Raw genomic sequence first — 16,364 nt, forward strand, 5'->3', positions numbered from 1 at the left:
TCAGAGAATGAAATAAGCAAAGCCGAATATCGCCAGGTAAAATGCAAGGCACCCAGTTAAATGTGAATTTCAGATAAACAATGAATATTATTGGGGCATACTTACATGAATAAGTATTTGTTGTTTGTCGGCAATTTAAATATATACCCTGCATTTTTATTTGCTAAATTTGGACACCCTAAATTAAGAGGTCAAGGTCAGATAAAGCAGATGGGCAGCAGCCTGGAGAAGCAGGGCTGCACAGGACGCCTGGGCTCTGCTCAGGAGGTAGACTTGTTTTGCGGAGCTGCAGCGCCCCCTTGGTCAGTGAGGAGGTCAGGACACCGGCTTTCACCAGGTCCAGGGAGACAGATGTAGGCAGCACTTCTGGGTTCAGCCTGATGTTGACTGATGGGAATGTGGTAATTTTAGATGGTAATTTAAAAACCCTTCACACTTTTCCAGGGCTTTAAATTTTTTCCTTAAAGCAAGAGAAGGGTAGGAGTCCTAGGGGCCAAGGTCACTCAGGCAGAGACTCTAAATATGAAGACTCCTTAGCTAGCTGGTAAGTGTGACCCACCAGGGGCCGAGGAGAAGACGATACTAATGAGCATCTACTCTGAGCCAGACATTCTCTATTTGCTCCTGTGTTTATTTTCACAACAGCCCCTGTGAAACAGTTGTTCTTATTAACTCTCCTTTACAACACATCACATAGCAAGTAAATGGTATAACCTGAAATTGACCGCAATTCACTCAACAGCAGCAGTCCCTGCTCTTTCTGAAGCATCCCACTGAGTCCCCTTCTCTTGTCACAGCAGATCACGGGTGTCAGGTGTCTCATCCTCATTTGGTTGGATCCAGAAGTCACAAGATTTTCCCTGAGACAGAGACCTGACTGGTGAAGGAAACAGTTGCTCAGGTCAAATAAGTGAAAGCAGAAGGTTGGGCTTGTCCAGTGGGTGAGACCAGGCTCTCCAATCACATGGCCATCAGAAGAGCCAGAATTGCGAGACAGGGCAGGAATGACTGGGGTCTGGTCCTCAGGCTTCTGAAGACTCAGAAGGTTTAAGTGAGCAGCAACAGAGTCAGTGTTGGAAGACAAAGACAGGACGGTTCCTAAATGGTGCCATTGACAAGCCAAGTACCTGGGATACAGTGATGATGCCAGATTGAATTGGTTCCTGCACTCAAGGGTTTATAGTTTAATGGGGAAGGATAGAGTAAATACATAACCATAACTAAGAATTAACTAATACAGCTGACTGATGTACCGTGAAGGAGAAGTACAAGCTATAAGGAGGGAATGGGGATGCACACACATTGCCTAGCCCAGTGGGAGCCATGGCCCTCTCAAAGCACCAGAACTCAGACTACAGACCAGAGGTCCAGACTTTGTCTTAGAGGTTGGGGAGCTCTACTACTGGTGTAAATGAATGAGTCTACTGAACGGGAAGAGTAAAGGGGCAAATAAAATCTAGATTAGGTAGGTTCTTCTTGGGTTTCATTTTTCTAGCCTATCGTTGATGGTTTTGACTGGGATCTTGGTCAAGTCATTGAAAGTAAATTATTCACAATTCACCTGAAGTCTAACATGCTGAATGATCAAACTACTAAAATTGATCAGATAGATTCTTTAACTGGGTCTCAAAGAGTCTGTCACAGCCATTCTGTGGGACAAAGATGGGCTGCGAAGCAGGAGCAGTAGAAAATGAAGAAAAGAAATCGGCAGAAATAGGGCATAAGGTCTCACATTAGAAAGGTAGCAAATTAAAGGATACATTTCATTTGCCTATATAAAACTTCTACTCTTCTAAACATCCTGGACATTTAAGATGTGAATCCACAGGAAACTGACATTCAGACTTAGAATAGTCTGAACGACATTACAGCTAAAATCTGAAGTGACAGCCTCAGAGAAGGCACTGCTAAACCAAAGTTTGGACTCAGCTTTGTGACTAGGTCTCCCAGCAAACAGATTATTTGAGGAATTAATTTTCGGCAAATTGGTTTATCAGAGAGTTGGCTTTCAAAAGTGTGGTGATTCAAGAGTCCTGTCCTGTTTCCATTTGATGCGATCCAAGGGCTTCCCTGGTGGCTCAAAGAATAAAGAGTCTGCCTGCAATAAAGGAGGCCTGGGTTCAATCTCTGGGTCAGGAAGATTCCCTGGAGAAGGAAATGGCAACTCGGTCCAGTATTCTTGCCTGCAGAATTCCATAGACAGAAGAGCCTGGCAGGCTACAGTCCATGGGGTTGCATAGAGTTGGACACGACTGAAAGACTAACACATACATACACTATTTGTCAGGACTCTCCGATTCAAGGACAGAAACTCAAAACTGCTTTGGCAAAAATAGTAATTTACTACAAGGATATGGGAATATCCTATGTAATTGAAAGAAGGATCAGAGAGCTAAACGGGAAGGGCAGAGCTGCCTTGGGGCCTCAGGAGTCTCTGGCCTGGAGTGGGCAGGCCCATTGCTGGTGTCCACCCAGCCTTGCTCGTGGCACTCCGGCTTCTGCCATGAAACCCACATCCTACAGCTCCCACTCCAAGTAGGACTGATTCTTGGCCCAGTTTTGGCTTGAAAACTGCAGAAAAGTTCTCTGATTGTCCAGCATGGGAAAAGTGGCCAAGAATAGGGGGAGGCAGATATTCTAGATGAAGGGGATGAAGCGGGCAGACAAAACAGACGTCCCTTACTGGCCGTGTGAGAAGCTGGGGAAGGTGTACTCGCCTTTTACAACCACAGTGCAGTTCTTGTTGGTACAAAGGACAAACCCAGTCAACTCCCCAAATGAACAAGCCCTCAAGTCTCTTGTCTCTACCTGCCACTTTGAAGTGGTAATCTGCCCTCCACCCTTCACTCAGAGCGTGGCAGAGTCCCCTGCTCCCAACCTCAGCTCAGCACACAGCAGATGGATATTGCTTCTGAGAACAGATAGCTGCTGGCCAGATTGAGCTCCACTTTGAACGTGGCAATGACTGTTTACTAAATTCCACAGGGGCCTCTTGGGAAGGAGATGAAAAGAGGGAGCGGGACAGGGACACCGCTAAGGGGCTCTCTGGAGCTCCCCAGAGCTCAGTGAGAATCAAGGCTTCCTGGCTGCCCTGATCCTGGCCCTGGGAGTGGGCAGGTGTGCTGTCTGCATAATGCCCTTGATCTCTAAGAGAAAAGGTAAAGAACCAATCAGGCGGTAACCTCCTGCCAAGCACTCCATCAGCCGCTCTGGTGGCTGCTTCTGAAGTGCTGGCCGCTGGCTCTGCGTGCTCTTGCTCATGGAGGACATGTGGGCCAGGCAGGGACAACCAGAAAACATCTGGCTCAGAAACAAATCCAACAGCCTCAGTGACTAATTTTGGAGTGTTGCCTCTCCATTGTTCTTGCTATGGCTCCCTGCAAAGGTCACTCGATGTGGCAGGTTTAGGGAAGCTGCAGCTCCACCTTCAGCAGTGACCGGGAGCCAACTTGTTCTCCTTAAAGGGGAATTGATAGCTCCTTCTTCAAGGGTACAAACAGCAGCTCCCTATCACTAAATCCTGAATTCTCCGGTGAGCACTTAGCCCCTCCTCACCAGCCCCCAGGCACCCCTGTTTCTTATTAGCCATTTATCATTTTGCCTTGGAAGGGTCTCTCTTAAAATAAAAAATTAAAAAAAAAGTCTACTGAATTCAAGTGTGACATGTTCTATTTCTGTGACTGAGCTTTTTCTCCTTTTTGTTCAAATAAAGGAAATAGCAAACATTAAAGAGTATGAGAGAAAAGGCACAAGAGTCTGGACCATTAATAGACAAGATTGCTGTGGTTCTGATTTCGGTGGTTTATATAATGGCTTCAAATACTGGTTAAGACAGGGCTCAGCCTTGCCAGAAAGGATCTTTAAATTAAATATCCACTTTCTCTTAAATTATCTTTAATGGCACAATACAAGCATATAATTTTCAGCTTAAAAAGAAGGTGTTAAGCTGACTCTGCCTATAGCCTCTTTTGGGGGTCAGGATCACACATCAGACAGCTTATTTCTAAAGTTCTCCACTGGAAATGAAACACTTTTCCTTGAGAATTTATTCTGTGTTCAGAGTGGGATAAGCCTGGTCTTCTGTGTTTGACTGTATCCTAGCTCACTGTTAACAGCCAGCTGGCTGTCATGGTAGCAACATTTCCTGATTCACCTCCTCACCTGGTATCACACCCTCATGGGACTGTGGGTGTTCAGAGTCATGGACTCCAAGGGCTGATATCCTACTGCTGATCAGAGAAGATTGTTCCTCTCTTGGACACACTTAGAAATATCTCTTGCTCCTATTCCCAGCAGAGAGAATGGATTCCATTTCCCACTCATTAAATTCTCAAGGGAAGCAAATGCTTCCTTTCTATACTGTTTTATCCTGCTGTCCCCAGACAGCTCCCAGCTCCTAGAAGTGACTCTGGAATTGCCCATCACTGGGTTTTTCCAGGGCAGGACTAGCTCCCCTCCCTCCCGTCTCTGACATAGACAAGTATCCTTTATAAGACAGGCTGTCCTAGGCAGGTGGATGATCACTGAAGTGACAAGAGAAATGGAATCTAGTCCCAGCTCAGTCATGAACTTGTCGTGTGCTCAGAGACAGGTTACAGCCTGTGACTCTGTATCTGTACTTTCTTCGCAGACATACATCTTCTGACTTGATTATCACGTAAGGTGGGAGTGGGTAACAGATTCAGGGAAAGTTGACTTTCACAAGCAAGGTGATGATAGCGAACCAACATGTGTTTGGAAACCCTGTATTTCAGTTTTCAGAGCATTCTACTGCGTCTCAGATCTTCGAAGCTATTCAGAGACATGTTCATTAATCAAGACTTTCAATAGATTCCTCCGGATTCCCAGGGAACTTGGCAAGAGGACAACTCGAGGCATTGTCTGGCACTTGTTCCTCTTGGTTGCGTGACTACCCATTACGGCTGCCTAATGATGACAACATGATCATTTGTCTAGTAATTACAAAGCACTTTCATTTTTACTGCCTCTTTTAATGTTCCCAATAACCCTGTGGAATAAATATTATTTCCTCTATTTTACAGATGAAGAACCTGAGGTTTAGAAAGGTTAATGACTTATTAAATGATGCTCCAGCTACTAAGGGATAGAGTTGAGATACAAAGCTAGGAGTTCTGATTTCAAATCTAAACTCTTGCTATCTTTCCATTAGTATCCAAGCTGTTCCCTCAAAGGTCTGGGTTTGGGGGTGTCTCTCTGGTGGGTAAAGGAAGCTAAGCCAGTAGAGCTCAGACCCCCAGATTCAATCGAGGCACCTTTCCCCCCCCAGTTGTACTTTACAGGACTCCACATTAAACTTGTGGGATTTTTTTTTGGCTGTCTGGGTCTTTGTTGCCGTGAGGGCTCTTCTCTAGATGTGGTGAGCAGGGGCTACTCTTTGTTGCTGCACACAGGCTTCTCACTGCGGTGGCTTCTCTTGTCTCGGAGCACGGGCTTTATGGTGTGTGGGCTTCAGCAGTGGCTGCACGTGGACTCAGCAGCTGGAGTTCCCAGGCTCTAGAGCACAGGTTAATAGGTGTGGTGCACAGGCTAAGTTGCTCTGCAGCGTGTGGGATCTTCCCGGACCAGGGGTTGAAACTGTGTCTCTTTGGCAGGCAGATTCTTTAACCCTGAGCCACCAGGGAAGCCCCTAATCTTGGTTTTAAACAAAATGTTTCTAGTGTTAAACAATAAAGTTTGCGAGCCACAAATTTATACCATATGTATTGAAAATAAAACCTATTATCAGTCCCCTCTTTCAGAGGAGTCTTCACTCTTTGTTCCAGCAATCCCAGCTTGAAATCCTCTTTCTCAGAGGAGCTGACCACAGTTACTCTTTCTTTCCTCAGCCCAGTGTGCCACAATGCTTTGGTGGGCCTTTCACAGTAGAAATGTTCTGTGGCCAAGGCAGTTGACATCCAAGCCAGATGTTGCATAGCCCAGATAGATGCCCCATTCCTTCCCTTAGAAGAATTGAACCACACGTTCCAACTTGCCTCATAAATATAAAAAGAAAAGGCTAGTTTCCATTTTAACTAGATGAACTAATTACATGTCACACATCTTGTAGGCAGTTTCATATTTGTTCTAATTGTAATGCTGACATTAGTATTCAAGGATGCTGTTCACACTGGATACAGATGTTGGGTTTATAGACTGTCATGTTCCTTGCAGCCACAAGATGTCAGGCAAATATGGTCATGGGATGGAAGTGCAGGAAGGTGCCTTGGCTCCTGAAAATGCCATTGACGAGTTCATTAACTGATTAAAATCCTCCCAATCAGCTTGTTAGAAGAGTCCAGGGCAGGTCTGTGAGACGTGTCATACGGTTATCCTGCTGATGGAGGCACTGAACACCACTAGCTGGTAATCAGATTAAGATGAACAAATATTGATTGTACATGCTTGCACGATTAAATCCTGAATCATTAAAGGCCATTGAGTTCTCAGCTCTTTCTCTAGCCTGTGTTACCATAAGAAACATGTGCCATATTTACCATGAGGGGATGTGACTATGGGAAAGAAATAGAATCAGTGAGAGAAGCAGTCTCCTTTGAAAGTTTCTGTTTGAAAATCTAATGACATGAAGAAATGGGTTTTAATAGCTATCGTGTAATTGTGAGACATGTTATCCACTGAAAGATACTGAAGTAAAGCCATCTGTCTAAACATGTGCATACATCTAAGGTAGCCTTGTTTACTTGATGATTTGAGGGATGGGTGTTAATTAACAGCCAATCTGACACCCCGCCCCCACTATTCTTTTAGTCTCCTGACTGACTTTCTATAATAGCTTCCTTGGGATCCTACAAAAGGAAGCAATAATGATAAGCAAAGGCTGAGTCCAATCAGTAAGTAGTTATTGTGTCCTGCAGAGGGCCAGGTGAGTGTGTGCCACAGAATGAGTGTGTGCTAAGTCACTTCAGTTGTGTCCGAACCAACTCTTTGCGACTCATGGACTATAACCCACCAGGCTCCTCTCTCCATGGGATTCTCCAGACAAGAACACTGGAATGCATTGACGTGCCCTCCTTCAGCGGGTATTGGTGATCTAATCAAGTAAGTGCTGCGTGGAGCACATAGGCAAGGAAGAATTCATCCTGCTTCATCCTGAGGGCGTCGTGGTTCTTCACAAAAATGCTGAACTAGAGCTTACCAGTAGTGTAGTGTTAGTTGCTCAGTCGTGTCCAACTCTTTGCGACCCCATGGACTGTATCCGGCCAGTCTCCTCTGTCCAGGGATTCTCCGGGCAAGAATACTGGAGTGGATTGCCATTCCCTTCTCCAGGAGATCTTCCTGATGTAGGGATCAAACTCCAGTCTCCTGCATTGCAGGCAAACTTTACCAATTGAGCTACAGGGAAGACCTAGGGCTTACCAAGTGAACAGAAATGGGGCTTCCTGAGGAGTTAGAATGTATGAAGGCAAGTGTGTTAGGGTAGGAAGGTGCTAGTGGTAAAGAATCTGTCTGCCACTGCAGGAGATGTCAGAGATACAGGTTTGATCCCTGGGTCAGGAAGATCTCCAGGAGAAGGGCATGGCAACCCACTCCAGTATTCTTGCCTGGAGAATCCCATGGACAGAGGAGCCAGTGGGCTAGGTCCATAGGGTCTCAAAGACTTGGACACGACTGGAGCACCGTGGCACTCATGCACATTAGGGTAAGGGCTAACTGCTGTAACAGGATCTACAAGACAGTGACTTGAAATAAGTCCGTATGTCTCTCACATCACAGTCTACAGATGGGAAGTCACTCAGACGGGGCAGTTTTGCTCCACCAGCTCATTCAGGGACCAAGATCCTTCTTACTTGCAGCTCCACAATCCTCTGGGATTAGTGGAGTATCACCTGGCTTGCTGCTAAGGGCAAGTTCCAACCGTAGGAAGGATGGAGAGAAGAGGGTCCAGGGTGAGCTAGTTCATTTGAGTCAAGTGAGGCAGAACTTGCACACTTTTCCTCCTACATTTCAATGACTTTAAGGAGAGACATACAACCACGTCTAGCTGCAGGGGGGAGAGGGAGGAAAGGGAATGTGTTTTTAATAAGATGAAAAAGGGAAGAATGAGCCGTGGGGAATAACCAGCAGCCTGTCATAGCAAAGGAGTTAATGGGAATGTTGAGTTGCAGAATTTGTGCATGGTGGAGGGTAGATGTATATGGCTGGTGTGGCTGGTGATGGGTCTGAAGGGTTGGGGCCAGGATGTGCTGGAGTCTGAAAGTACATTATTGGGCTTCCCTGGTGGCATAGTGGCAATGAAATCTGCCTGCCAATGCAGGAGACGCAGGTTCAATCCCTAGTCTAGGAAGATTCCGCATGCCACAGAGCAACTAATTCCCTGTGCCACAACTATTAAGCCTGGGCTCTAGAGTCCAGGAGCCACAACTACTGAACCCAGGGGCTGCAACAACTGAAGCCCATGTGCCCCAGAGCCCATGCTCTGCAACAAGAGAAGCCACGGCGATGAGAAGCCCATGCATCTCAACTAGAGAGTAGCCCCCTCACCACAACCAGAGAAAAGCCCGCACAGCAACAAAGAACCAACACAGGCAAAAATAAATAAATAAACACTTTTAAAAAGTACATTACAGAAAAATGTTGAATGGCGCCAACATGCTGAGCTTCATGTTTGAGTAGAACAATCTAATAGCCAGTGGTTGAGTGTCAATCAGTGTGGTTAGAGTGGAGGCAAGCAGGTGTCACAGGCCCAGGTCAAATACGATGAAGGCTTTGAATGGGGCCAACAGGGAGAGGAAAATAGATTTAAGAGCCATTTAAACAGGAATTTAAACTTGTTGATAAGAGTTTCTACCAGCCACCTCAATTAAAAAGTGTTAACAAACCATAGGACATTATTTCTGCTATTAGCAAAGTCTCTTCCACAGAGGATAGTAGTCCCACCCCTCTCCCTCCCCCAGCTTCTATTAAATATGAACATAGGAAATCAAAGCAGCACAGTGGGTCTTTATGGTTTACCAAGTTGGGTCCATGTTCATTATTTATATAGTTCTATGACAACCTTGTGAGTTTGGAACCCTGAATGTGTTGGTACATTGAGACTGTGTCTCCCACTCAGGGACTGAGGCCCCAAAACCACTGACAAAGACAAGCCAGAATGACGATTTAGCCATGTGTACTGAGCAAGGAGACAGGCGAGCAGGAAGATGTCAACTCGACCAGCTCTCTGGGCAGCATTCTCCAAATTATTAGGAGATTGCTTTAAGGATGTAGAATAGACCTAGAAATTATATATCTGAATAAATGGTGTTAAGCTCTGATAGTTTGATGCATTCATCTCGAAGGTGGGAATGTGGCTAGTAGGTCCCCTAACTTCTTATGTTGGATTCATCAGGCATCTCATCCTAAACATTTCCAAACTTGGAAACTCTGGAGTTTCTCTCCCTATGCCCACACCAGGTGATGTTTATAATTACACCCCACAGAAGAGGATTTTGAAGGCCCCTCATAGCCCCATTTTGGGAACCAATGAGAGATTATTATGGAGATGAGCCAGAGGAGATCAAAGACTGGGCCATCAAAGTCTGACCTTCTACATTAGGGATAAGCAAGCAATATTTCTGTAAAAAGCCAGATGGTAAATATTTTATGTATGGTGGACCATATGATTTCTGGCCTAACTATTCAACTCTGTGATTATCACACAAAAAGTGCTAATCACAATATGTTAACAAATGTTCCAATAAAACTTTATTTACCAAAACAAGCAACAAGCTGGATTTGGTCCATGAGCCATACTTGACTGACCCATTGCTCCTACCCCCCAAACAAACAGCCTGCCCTAGATTATCTCTTTGTTCACAATATCTTTCTCCAAAAAGAGTTCAATAGTATTGATTTTTTTTCTACTACTAAATCTTAATTATGTTCAAGTTTATCCTCCCTGAGAGCAATCTGATTGGAATTTGCGATCTTTCTAAAGCTACAAGTCACAGAGAATCCCTTGCATGCTACCACAAATGCCTGCCACATCTATGGTGTGGAATTCTATCAATACTAGTTGAGTTTTCAGACGCCAATCTTATGTCTCTCCAGTCTCCAGAGCAGCAACTCACTCTGTATCTATTATAAAACCCATCTTCTAGATAAGCAATCCAAGTTAAAGAGATGCTGGTAATGGGACAGGAGAGACTGGATGCCAAACCATTCAACTCCAGGTCCAGCATCCTTTCCACTCTGTCACATTGTCCTGAGCTTATTAGAACTCTGTTAATAAAAAATGTAGTCAGGGAAATAGTCAATTTAGCTTAGTGTACTGACAAAGAGTCAGACACGACTGAAGCAACTTAGCAAGTGTGTACTGACAAGCAGGAAAATGTGATGATGTGCGTATGACAGAAAATTACTAGCATTTGGGGGCTATATTTTGTGTGTACATATATACACACAAAATAACACTGAAATATAAACCCAAGTGCACTGCCCAACACCCTCTTTATATCTAGAGCAAACATGACCTTTCTGGAACAAAAGAAAAAAAAAAAGAGAGAGAGAGATGATTTAGTCATTGAAGCTGAAGTAGGTATGTGACTATGCTTGGATTTAATCTCCACACTTCATTAAGCATATGGCAGTGAACAACGTCTGCTTTCCACTGTACTGATGAGGGGGGATGTGACCAGGAATATCCTTCAGACATCTGTGAGTGGCTTCTGGGTGCTTCCAGGCTTGGCAGATGGAATTCAGGAAAATGTTGATTTCCATCCCCTATTGTTACAGCAGTTGTATTACAAATTGCAGGTCCTTATTCTGGCCAATAGCACTCATGTGAAATCCTGTCTAGGAATCAAGCACTCCTTCTCTATGAATCTTGCTCTAATAAGGCATACAGTACTTCATGGACTTATCCACTTAGCAGTGTCTTCCTCCGTCTCTTTTGGGGCAAAAACTAGGTTGAATCTTTCCACTTAGCACGGGGCCTGGCTATCAGTAGTAATTCTATACATATTTGGTAAGTGAAAGAAATCTTCCCAATGCAGCTTCTTTTCTATCCTCATTTTTTATGTAAACTCTCCGAGTAATGAGTGTGTGGCAGCGCTCACCCCTACCGCTTACCTTTGTTTACCATGTGGCTCCATTTCCTGATGGGGACCACACGTTGACACGGAGTCTCACCATGTTCCAGGCAATGTTTTAAGGGCTTTACCTGTGTCAGCTCTTTTACTCTCTCCACTGCTCTAGACCCTACTGCATGCCAGCTCTTGAATTAGACAGCATGGGTTTGGATTCTGAATTCTTTACTACTCAGCTGTATAACTCTTCACATCTCATCTTTCTAGTCTATGAAATCATCAGAAAAATGATTGCATTCAACTCTTAGGTTTCATGAACTTTAAATGAGACAATACATGTAAAGGGCTTAGCACAGCGCCTGGCACATAATCAGAACTCCACTGATTTATAGCTCTTAATAGTATGCTTGAGAGATGATAGATGCTAGCAAATGAAAGTCCATCTTTCAGATATTTATGCTGAAGAGTGTCTTTATCTACCTAGTTTCCACTTCTATAAATGAAGCTAGGAATGCATCCCATAGATTTGTACCATGGGGGCCACAGCTAGACGAAGCATGGGGGGGTGGGGTGCGGGCAGAGAGACCTAAAGGAAAAAGGAGAGAAATTCAGGCTTCCCTCTGAACCCAAAGAGAGCAATAAAGATACTGCTTGCATCCTTCTCTGGCCCCTAATCATAGTTGAGATTGGTTTAGTGTAAGACTGGATTCTCTCAAGCTTCCCTGGTGGCTCAGTGGCAAAGAATCCACCTGCCAATGCAGGAGACATGTGTTTGATCCCTGATCCAAGAAGATCCCATGTGCAGTGGAGCAACAAAGCCCATGCACCGCAACTACTGAGCCTGTGTGCCCTAGAGCCTGTGCTTGGCAACAACAGAAGCCACCGAAATAAGAAGCCCGCACACTGCAAATGGAGACTAACCCCCAATCGCCGCAACTAGAGAAAAGCCTTCATAGCAATGAAGACCCAGCACAGCTAAAACTAACTAAATAAAATTATATATAAAAAAAGACCGCACTCTCTCGGATCCTGGGGCCTTCTAGACATGCAACACAGTGGCAAGATTACAAATGTCTTACTTAGGTGGTTAAGCAGTTGGTCAATAATTATTTACTGCGTGCCGAGCAAAGCACCATCCTGAAAGCACATGTCCCCTCCCTTAAAAATGCTCACAAGCCAGCTCTGTAATAATGCTAAGAAAGGTGAATTAGGAAGTGATCTCCAGGCAGTTCAAGAAGAATGGGTTCCTGCCAGAGTGACTGAAAGGTGCATTTCATGGACATGAGGTTGACTGTGGAGAGGATGTGATGACAAGGGTCAGACATTTCACCACGCAGAGGTCTTCTGACACCTACCATTCAAATGGAAGTGAAAACCATGACAAATTAAAGAAAATTAAAGGCTTTTTTTGCTCCTTTCCCAGCAAGGGTGAGGTATGGCACAGTCAAACAGATCAGAGAGGTCAGTGTTTTCCACGTCCAAATGTTCACCAGTCACATGAAGGAGGAAGCATGTTGAGTGTTTTGGAGGCCGAGGCATGTGGAGCCAGCTCTGTGGGGAGACGGCTTGGCAAACCTACCCTGATGGAGGGGTGTCTAGGTTCTCCAGCTCTTCCCCTTCCAGCTCTGGTTCCTGTCAAACTTACGCAGCTTTCCCAGCCATATCTCGCAAGTGGAAGTATCACCCTTAATATCTTACGTAAGGATTGTTAGGGAGAAAGAAGTAGGCTTCCCTTCTAGTTATATAGTTGTCTATTACAATATGTTATAAATAAGTAATGTTTCTATAAAAGAAAAGACAGAAGCCGGAAGGAGGAAGGCTAGGTCTATCAGACAGAATCCTGCCGGTTAGGAGAGCTTGCACTGAATGTTAACATGGATTGAACAGCAAAACATGCTGCTGGCAAGGCAAGCTCAGGTGTACTGGCTTTGACTGAGCGCTGAAGTACATCTGCAGGTAGACTGCCTGTACGTTGAAGGCATTTGCTGTCTCAGGTTGGGGCAGGAATGAGCACCAATTTGTGCAATGATTGCGTTGAAATGCCAGCAGCTCTGGGGGAAATGGCTCCTATAGGAGACAGTGCGGGACTAAGAGAATGCAGGACCCCTTTTGGAATTATTTTCATGAGGGAAAAATGGAATCAAAGATATTTAAGTAATTCTATTAGTTATAAAAAGTACAGATTGAAAGACTTGAGTCCTCCTATGAATCTGAGTATATGAATAAGATCTCCCAGGCATCCATCTTAATCAACTCCCTGACTTCTGTTTAGGGATGTGTTCATTCATCCATTCAACAAAAATTTAATAAATACTTCCTATGGCCACTTTAGATATGTCTTCGAATAAGATCTGCAAAGGAGATGGGGACAGATGATATTAATAAATAATACATATAATAAATAAGCAAACTACATACTTCGGAAGATGATAAGCACTATGGAAAAAAAAAAACAGAAAAAGGGGAATGGCAGGGGTGGGTTCAGTGACACTGAAGTATAAAGGATATAATGGACAGGGTGAGCCTTATGAAAAAAATGACTTTAAGCAATGACTTAAAGGCAGTGTAGAAGGATTCCATGTGAATATTTGGGGAAAGGAGTGCTCCAGGCAGAGAAAACAGAGAAAAGGCTTGAATGCAAGAGTAGGCCTAGCTTGTTCTGAGGAACAACAGCAAGGGGCCTGTGTGGCTGGAGCAGAGACAGTTGGGGTTGGTGGTGGCAGAAGATTGAGGGCCTCGTGGCATCTCACCTTAAGCCCATTATGACAACTTTGGTCCTCATAATGGAATAACAGACTGGTTCCAAATTGGGAAAGAAGTACGTCAAGGCTGTATATTGTCACCCTGCTTATTTAACTTATATGCACATCATGTACATCATGTACATGTACATGATATACATCATGAGAAATGCTGGGCTGGATTAAGCACAAGCTGAAATCAAGATTGCTGGGAGAAATATCAATAACTTCAGATACGCAGATGGCACCACCTTTATGGCAGAAAGTGAAGAGGAACTAAAGAGTCTCTTGATGAAAGTGAAAGAGGAGAGTGAAAAAGCTGGCTTAAAACTCACATTCAAAAATGAAGATCATGGCATCTGGTCCCATCACTTTATGGCAAATAGATGGGGAAACAACAGAAACAGTGAGAGACTTTATTTTTGGGGGGCTCCAAAATCACTGCAGTTGGTGACTGCAGCCATGAAATTAAAAGATGTTTGCTTCTTGGAAGAAAAGCTATGATACCATATTAAAAAACCTAGACACCACATTAAAAGGAAGAGATACTACTTTGCCAACAAAGGTCCGTCTAGTCAAAGCTATGGTTTTTCCAGTAGTCACGTATGGAAGTGAGAGTTGGACTATAAAGAAAGCTGAGCTCCAAAGAATTGATGCTTCTGAACTGTGGTGTTGGAGAAGACTGAAGGTGAAGCTGAAACTCCAATACTTTGGCCACCTGATGCGAAGAACTGACTCATTGGAAAAGACTCTGATGATGGGAAAGATTGAGGGCAGGAGGAGAAGGGGATGACAGAGGATGAGATGGTTGGATGGCATTACCGACTCGATGGACATGAATTTGAGCAAGTTCCGGGAGTTGGTGATGGACAGAAAAGCCTGGTGTGCTTCAGTCCTTGGGGTCACAAACAGTCGGACACAACTGAGCGACTTCAGTCAGTCACTCACTCACTCACATACATGAAATAGAGAACTAATAAGAACCACTAGATAGCACAGGGAACTCTACTCAATACTCTGTAATGATGCATATGGGATAAGAATCTTAAAAAGAGGGAATATATGTATATGTGTAACTGATTCACTTTGCTGTACAGCAGAAGCTAACACAACTGCACTCAAATGAAAATTAATTAAAAAAAAGAATGAATAAATAAGAGTTGATAAAGAACAAAGATGGTTGGATAGCATCACTAACTCAATGGACATAAGTTTGAGCAAGCTCTGGGAGATGGTGAAGGACAGGCAAGCCTGGCACGCTGGAGTCCATGGGGTTGCAAAGAACCAGACATGCTTAGTGACTGAACAACACCAACAACAAAGAATAAAGAACAGACAATAAATGAATAAAGAATGGCTGCCTAGCTGAATGGATTCATGATTCTCCATAGGTCATAGTATATTTTTCCCCTTACTTGTTTATTTTATATGGATTTGTCACTTAAGGAGGCCTCTCTGGCCTAGAAAATTATTTCTTTTTTACCTAAAGAGTGAGAATTATATACATTAAAAAAAAAAAGATGCTGAATATATGGAAAAATGTAAGAGGAGACATTATAGCATCCACACCATGGATGTCTTCATAGGCCATACTGAAAATTTATACTTCAAGTTGAACTGAAGACAAGACCAGTGCTTTTCTTCCTTAATGAAGTTCCTCTTTCAAGTCCTGGGTAAGAACGTGAAGGGCAGCATCCCAAGCCAGTTCTCATGTATAGAAGTGTGCAGAATGCTAGGGAATTTCCCCCATCTACTGCCTTCTCACTTTTACTTCTTCATCAGTCTCTTCACTTCACTCTGCTCTTCAGTTTCTTTCTCCTCTTCTTTCAATTATTGACATATAGCACCCTGCACTGTAATATTTGCCTTCCCATGGTATGTCAGGTTTTTTTTTTTCTGAAAACTCTCATGTATCTCTCTGTTTGACCAACTGTTTGAATACTTCTAAACATGCCTTACTCTGCTCCCCTACAATTCTTCCTCATTCGTTATTCTCCTGTTCAGTTTTGCATGTGAATCTCTTTCAGCCCACCCTGTACTGCAGCCATGCTGGCTGGTGTCTCTCATGAAGAAGTTTCTGTTGGCTCATACTTGGTAAATCTTGATTTCAAATGTTTCTGTTTTCTGCCTCCTTGTTTTTAATCTTTAATGAGAATACTTTAATATATCTTAGTGGATGTTTGAAGAGAAAATATCAGTTTTACCTTCTCTAAGAAAAGAATAAATTTTATAAGTTTGGGAATTTATTTCATAAATTAGAGAGTAAATTTTATGTGGGCCTAGATGTCAAGAAAACTTGGGCCTCTATTTTGGGGATGACCTGAAATGAGAATGGGCCTCATCTTCTGTGCTTCTATTAAACTGATTTGAATTATTCAGCTTTTCAGGCCCATTTAAAGATCCTCTGTGCAATCATACTCCAGGAGGGCAGGTGAGGGAGAGTTGGGGTAGTTAAGCAGATGCAATATGTGGAACACATGCATACTTGTTTATAATGACCAGCACCCAGTGATTATTATGTTGGTAGAAACTCCCATGGATGGAGGAGCCTGGTGGGCTGCAGTCCATGGGGTCGCTACGAGTCGGACACGACTGAGCG

Source organism: Bubalus kerabau, chromosome 6 (assembly GCF_029407905.1).
Source record: "Bubalus kerabau isolate K-KA32 ecotype Philippines breed swamp buffalo chromosome 6, PCC_UOA_SB_1v2, whole genome shotgun sequence".
NCBI classification, from domain to species: domain Eukaryota; kingdom Metazoa; phylum Chordata; class Mammalia; order Artiodactyla; family Bovidae; genus Bubalus; species Bubalus kerabau.